Here is a 7792-nt window from a genome sequence, read left to right on the forward strand (position 1 = left end):
ATGCTAAAATAAACTTTTTATAAAGTTTCTACAGCCGGTGCACAAGGAGTAAAACAGAGGCCCCAAAGGCACCATGTAAAGTGAAGAATTCATCATTAAGTGATTAACAAAGGCTTCTTTACCACCTGCTCCTACATTTATACGGACATTACTGACAGCTTGCCTCTATTAGAGTATAAAGCGACAGCAATGTAAAGATCTGATATGCTAGTAGTGTGATCTTTTTTTAGCGATAGCCTACATCTTTCACAGTCATTTTTCCAAAACTGTGACCACGCATGAGAACATATTTACTGCAGCTGTAGTACATTTCGCAGATTCCTGAACATGTCGTCTTCTCGTCTTCGGAAGATCTTTTGCCAGTAAGAAGAGTTATGCCAGTCTTTCCCATGGAATGATAAGACAATTGCTGAGAGACTATTAAATGCAGTGGGTGCCAAGTATCTGAATTCTTGGGATGGTTAAAGTGGACTGGTTTACCCCCTGGAGTTTGTGCGGAAACTCAATACTTTAATGGTCACAGAGAGACTGTGAACAGCCTCCTTGTAAAGGGAAAACAAGAGCATAACACCAACTAAAAATAGAAAATACGTGGTTTGATTGAATTACAAAAAAATGGTAGTCGTTTGTACAGTAACTGCAAAAAGCCCTAGCAAAAGTCATTTTTCTCAGCTCTGCACTCTACGTAGTTACTGCCTTTTTGCTTTGTAGGGCAGTATATATATATATATTGACAGGGAAACACATGGCTAAAGTAGTTCCAGGCAGGTCTTGACTGTATTACAGATCCATATCACTTAGCCAAACGATTACAGTTATTTCAAAAGGTCTTTGCAGCCGACAACAGCAAAATAACCAAAACCCACAACGACACTGACCAAGCAAATAAATACAGTAAACAATTGGATAAACCGGGTCAAACACGGGTTTCTCACACCACAGGCATGTGTCTTATCCACTGCGCCATCACCACCTCATCAATGGATCAGGTTCTGTCTGGACTCTGGACTTGATCCATTGATGAGTAATTATGATCGGTTCAGAATTAGTCAGGCCAATCAAATTGCCAGGACGGGCTTTATACGATGATGGACAGATGACCTGCAGTTACGTAATCATCACATTATCAAAGAGCGTTTGGGTTGAATTGGTTTCCCTCAAAGATGAATGCAACTGGATAATTGCAGAGAGTCTGTAGTAAAAGAAATCGACAGTGCATTAATTTAAAAAAAGAGGAACAGAGAACTGCAATCAAGGCATTTGTCGATCGTAAAGATGTGTTTGCTGTCCTTCCTACGGGATTCGGCAAAAGTTGAATTTATCAGCTGGCTACGATGGTTGCTAAGAAGATGGGACGCAATAAAAACCCTGCGGTTGTTGTGGTTTCTCCTTTGGTCGCACTCATTGAGGACCAAGTAAAAGCAACACTCATTATTTTACTACTTCTTCCAGCGTGCGTGTAGTTGAGTTCAGTTAACAACTTTGCATAGCTCATAAAAAAATTTAAAAAAAACACTTTCTGCGTTTCTCTGATTGGTTGTAGGTCTATCCAATTAAGTGCAGAGGTGTTTTTCTCCTGGTTCGGTTAAGACACGCCCCACAGTCAAAGTCCCATGGAGAAGTATCAGACTCTCGTTCTGACTAGAATATGAGTATGATGAAGTCGGGCTAACAAAAACGTGTTGTCAGCACTATTCTGATGATTTTATCAGTAAAATGGTTTAGCAACTTAAAAGCTAGGCTACATGATATTTCTCACTTGCGAGGTAATACAACGCATTTACTGAAGTAGATAAAATTAAATACACTGCAGCCGAACACTGTTGAGAGACGCACAAACCCAAGTAATTCACACACGCCTAATCTCTCTCTCTCTCTTTCTCTCTCTCTCTCTCTCTCTCTGAGATGAGTTGAAATACAACATCTGAACAATGTCTTCTTGAGGCTTTGTTAACCATAGGACAGACCATTTTGCAAGATGTAAACAACACTGGTCCAGAAGCACTTCCGGTTTCAGTTTTTTAACTCTACATAAACGTTGGAATAAAATACAACCAACAGAACATTTACAACTGAATCAAAAAGTTAAACACACAGCTTTAAGATGTTTTCTTTACATTTGAAATAAAGAAACCATTTACAAACTGAAACAGGAAGTGTTTCTGGACAAGTGTTGTTTACATCTTGCAAAATGCACACTTGGCTTCACGACGTTGCTGCACTACCGTCTTAGGTGAGCATAATTTTCTGACAATTCAACAGCCCGTCATCAATAATTCCTTATAACTATAGTAGTTATAACCATAGTTATATAATTGTATAGTATACTTATAGTTTGTTATAACTATAAGTGAAACACTGATCACTTGACAACTCGAGCAGTAATTAAATAGCGTAAGAAACCAAAAGGATTAAAAAGCTGTTTAAATTTTTTCTGACCTAAATTATTCATTTTAAAATGACATTTTATTTTATTTTAATATCTTACGTGTCTGGAGATCCCCAAATCAAAGAGCATTTTTTTTTGTAAGCAAAAGTCTGTACTGTTACTTTCACTTGCAATATATTTTCAAAGCATGAAAATATTCTTTCATGTTACTTTCACTAAAATAATATTTTCAAAGAATGTCATAAAGTGTGAGACAACCAATCACACAGATTATTTATATAATTAGTATTTTATTTTATTTTTGGAATGAATGGGTTCATAGCACTAATGCTTCCTCCTTATTAGTATTGCCAAATTACCCAGCAGTCTCTTCCCTTATTCAAATTTATATAGTATTTTTCTGTGAACTGCTCCTTTAAGAGCTCACGTGTGGCATTAAGTTTGATTAGCATAATTAATCCTCTGAATTGGACAAGCAAATGAATGAGTGACAAGGTAACTGTGGTTGCACACTGACCCAGAGCTGAATGTGAAAACAACAATGGGCGAATAAATTAACTGGCTCAAAGACAAATAAAAGCAGATGCAGTTAATAGTTATTGACCAAAAACTTATTTGCATTTCACAACATTTTCCACCCAAAAATACAAGTAGAGAAACACATATGAAAGGAAGAAAAAAGGATGGAAATAAAAAAGAAAAAGTTAAAGTATTGTGAGGAAGTAGCACAGTTTCGCCACTAACTGGATTTGCCGAGATAATCTGAGTTTGAATAAGACATCTCATGAGCTGTCCCTGAGGATTACTCATTGAGAAAACTAGGTGATGTCATCACAGACTTTTGTCTCATGGGGGGCTGGGAGTGAACACTGAATAGGGATAAGAGCCCTCTTCTTAAACTCCACATGACACAATGGATAAAAAATGAATGAATGGAAAGAAAAGAAAAAAAAATACTGACATGCAGGCCAACCATTTTTACTCTATAAATCTTCTTATACGCCAAATAGCCGAGTATTCATAGTGAACTGCACAACTTGTAATAAAAAATAACCGACCAATAAATAAAATCACATTTTATAACAGAATGTAAGTTTGATGTTTGTATAAAATGTGATGCACCATTTTTGTGTGGTTGCCCTCGTAGTCAGATTCACAAACGAATGACTCTTATGATCCGGTTCTTTTAAATCAATCAAAACATATAGTGTTATCAGAGCAGTCCAATTCACAAATAAATTACTTTCATCAACACTGTAAAAAATATTGTTGGTTTAACTTAAAAAAAAAAAAAGTAACCTGGTTGCCTTAAAATTTTAAGTTGATTGAACTGGAAAAAGTGAGTTAATACAATGAAGGATAATGATTTAATCATCAGAAACTCAAAATAATAAGTTATCTGAACTAAATAAAATATTTAAGTTGATTTGACAAAATAACAAAATGTTGTGATAACAACTCTTGAAAATACTTTTTTTTTTTTTTTTTTTTACAGTGAACTGATTCTTTTTAATGAATCAAAACCACAGTTAAGTAACCAGTGCAGTCTGGTTTCTAAACAATTGACTCTAATGAATCATTATTTTAGTGAATCAAAAACATATACAGGGCAACTTATTTATGTTTAAAACGTTCCCGGATTCAGGAACATGTAAACGTGAATGCCATTTTCGTCATGCTTTTTAAGAGATTTTAGAGAAAGCATTTTAATACACCTTTATGTTGGAGAATGTGGATGTGGTTACACACATTAGTGGCAATTTGGTTTCACATTATTATCACATAACGGTCCCTTCACATTCTGTTGACTAACGCAACTACATGTCAACTACCTTAGAAGTTAGTATTAGACTGTAGGGTTAGGGTTAGGCATGTAATTGCAAAGTTACTGATAGTCAACATGTTCAAAAGGTACCATCAAAATAAAGTTACCGGTCATTTTATCGTTTTTTTGAACATCACAAATTTGCGTGGCATAACTAAACTAAGGGAAAGGTCTGGTCAAAAGCAGCTGTGCATTGCGGGTTCTTTAACACAGTGCATGTAAAGTGAACACTGCTCTAGTGTTTTTAAACAGCTTTCTAGTTTTCTGCCTGATTTCTGAACAAATGAGTCAGTTCTTTTAATGAATGAGGAATGAATCTGAATGCTTCAATCCAAGGATTCCACTCTGAACTGAATCAATCAATCGTTTCCCAAAAGCATCATTAGCCAGGATCTTAGAGATTCTGAACAGGTTAATTAGCAGAAGTTATTACTCCTCCACCTGCGCTTGAAGTTATTAAACACAGTCTTATATTGATGAACCAATTTGGTTCAAACGGCAGAGGTGCGACCGTGTTAACAGTTTCGGCAAACAGTCATGACAAGTTAATCAGTGAGTAACATCATTGTATGGGAAACACACCTCAGAGCAGTTACTGAATCATCATCCGACTCATTATTTTCAGACATACCCCAATCGATTTGAAGCAAGTTTTATGTCAGAGATAGCCTTTAATAAGCTAAGAGTAGCAAACCTTCAACAGACGCAAGAACGCAAAATTGAGGTGAAGCAGAATGGGGGTGGGGTGGGGTGGGGTGTCTCTTCTGCTTTTTCACACACATTCTTTATTGTCTATCCCCAGATGTTTCCTCTGCTGGACAGAAAGTCAAAGTTTATCTAGGTTTCATGGTGTAAGGCTGAAAGAAGTCTCTTCCAAGATTTTTGTTCTTGTCCATTCATTCTCCAGAAATGACAACACTCCCTAAATACGTCTTGTTAACCCTGTTCCATCACTTTATTTATCAGTGCTCCTGTCTACTGGATGGTCGCCTCCATTGATAACTTCTACTAGTCTTAGTCGACTCTCAACCATCCTAAAGAAGGGTCAGGGACCCCAGAATGCCCCCTCTATCCCCTTGCCAGACACCCCACTGGGAGCAAACAGTCCCTCAGGAAGTGACCCAATGCAGGCGTCTGACAGTTTATGTATTGATTTGTCATAAAATGTCATGGAAGACAAAAGGCTGTTCAGACATGTTTTTTTTATTTATTTTATTTCGTATGCTTCTGAATTACACCGCATTCACATAAAAGATGTGCATCCAAGACTGTCTTGAATTTAAGGTCCGGTCTAAAAATATTCCACAGGAAGTGTGACATTCCAGACTGATAGGCCCAGCGGTACAAAGCAACATGCGAACAATAAACTTTCCCTAAATCGGAATCACCTCAGACAATATAGGAAATGAGAGGCTGCTGAGGGTTGTCTTCCTCTGCAAACTGTTGTGTCTAAGCTTGCTTGGAGCTGGCCATGGAAACATGGAGGCCGTGGCAAGTGGCCACATCAAAAGAATAGGATGTTAAATGTGATAAACAGATACTGGTGAGCTGGACCCGTAAAAGATATAACAAGTGCTGATGTCAATGGACGGAAGACATAGATCTACCAAACAGGAGTGCAGCCAGGCAGACACTGGTCCACCTCCAAAACAGCACTTAGAGGAAGTAATCTCACATTTAAACCCAAGATTGGATCAGCTACTTTAGTTTAAAGAGAGTCAAATCAACTTTACGCTGATAAGACCCCTGAATCTGGGCCGACCGTGAACAATGAGCGTGTCTACATGCGATGCGAGTGTCAAATGAGGAAAAGACGAAGTCACCTTCAGTTTGACTGACAGCAGTACAGAAAAGCATTTGACCTGAGTGATTTGTCAATGGACAGGGACGGACACAAAGAGGTATTGATTGGCTGGGGAGAAAAGGGAAGACACAATGCGGTAGGCAGCGGGATAGGTGAAACGATCAATATGGTGGTTCTGCTCCAGGGATCCTCTTCACCAGCACACAGTGAGGCAGGAAGCAGCGAGCAGCAAACAAACACTGACACTCGGAGCGGAAACCTCGGGTGGTATCTCTCGTTCGCATACCCACATCCATTGCAATGTACGCAAACAGACTGTCTCCTAACCACAAACGCAAACAAGCTTTCGCACAAGCCCTCTTGAATCAAAGAGCACTATCGTACCTGAAATCTCACATTTTCACTTGCGTCTCATCATCTGATTTGGTGCTGTTCTCGGATATGACTAACACCATGTGTGGTTTGTGCCTTTGGGTGAAGAAACTGACTGCAAGTGAAAATGATAAATGGATGAATGAATGGGTGGGAGCCCCATCATCACCCCCCCCCCCCCCCCCAAAAAAAAAAATATTTTTTAAAAAGCGAATAAAGCCGAATTTCATGTCACGCATTCAAGAGAACAATAATGTTATTGTATGTGTATATTGTTAATGCATACACATATAAAAAAATACTTTTATTAAATGTATTAATTCATTTTGGTTTAGCTGACAAACTTCATGTTCGCTAGTATTTTGAGGAAGATGCCACATTCCTCCACCAGGCGCTTGCCGTTAATAAAGACAGTTACTGAAAGGTTTATCTTGGTGTGTCCATCCAAAGTTCTTATGTAATTTGCATAAAAAATATGTGAATGAGAAAATTGTATATTTTTTTATGAATGATTATTTTTTTATTATTCAAAATTTTTAATGTAAAAAAAAGATACTTGAGAGCTGAATCAACATTCACTAGCTAGCTCACTCGTAAGGATTAATTCACCAAGGAAACATGATGTGGAGAGTATCACCCTGTATTGTTTGCGTGTGTGTGTGCCCAGCTGTGCTCTCATTTCACCCTGCCATTCACAAGCTGCTTTTGTTTGGAGTGAAGCCTTTCTCTTATTGACACTTGACTCGACTGTTCCATGCATGAGAATCAACACCATAAAATCTCCAAGTGGAGGGCACACTGCTCTGCATTTACCATAAGAAGTGAAAGACAAATAAGACGAGTAAACTTTACCTTCCCGTCAGAAGAAAAGAGAGGACAGAGATCAAAAAAAAGGAGACAAGCACTCATAACTGTGGCCAGCCTCATCCGAACAGAGACCTGTCACAGTCCGAGTCAAGAGCCTTTAAAAAGGCAGATCCACATGAGGCTGCATGATAAAGAGAGGAAGAAAAACAATTTGATCTTTTGACAAGACGAGGGGAGGGAAAGTGCAAGACGAGAAAGCTCCCAGGCACCTTTTCAAAAGCTGGTAACATCTGGTGAGGGGATTTGTCTTGTAGTTTCTTCTTTTCTTTGTCAAAGGCACCCTAACAACTCCTGATAGTGCCCTGCTAGATACTAACCAGGACATCCTGTATGAGGACAATGCATGAGCACACGACTGCATAAGATTAGACTGTTTTTTTTTAGCAATCTAACTTATACACATCTAATCCTTGTGATCTGAACACGAGGACATCCACAGATAGGTCTTTAAAGGTGAAGTGTGTCATTTTTGTGGTACTATAGCAGAAAAACATTAATTGTAATTGTGAAACAGACATTGAATTTTTGACATGTA

General features: G+C 38.2%; 1 long non-coding RNA gene across 1 annotated transcript; it reads left to right on the forward strand.

Moving 5' to 3' along the window:
- Nucleotides 1-2064: 2064 nt before the first annotated feature.
- Nucleotides 2065-6817, forward strand: LOC120462887 (uncharacterized). Its single transcript, XR_005618436.2, has 2 exons — nt 2065-2233; nt 5017-6817. It is a non-coding gene; the product is annotated as an uncharacterized LOC120462887 (long non-coding RNA).
- The last annotated feature ends 975 nt before the right edge of the window (nt 6818-7792 follow it).

This window comes from Pimephales promelas, chromosome 20 (genome assembly GCF_988280905.1).
Source record: "Pimephales promelas chromosome 20, fPimPro1.hap1.1, whole genome shotgun sequence".
NCBI classification, from domain to species: domain Eukaryota; kingdom Metazoa; phylum Chordata; class Actinopteri; order Cypriniformes; family Leuciscidae; genus Pimephales; species Pimephales promelas.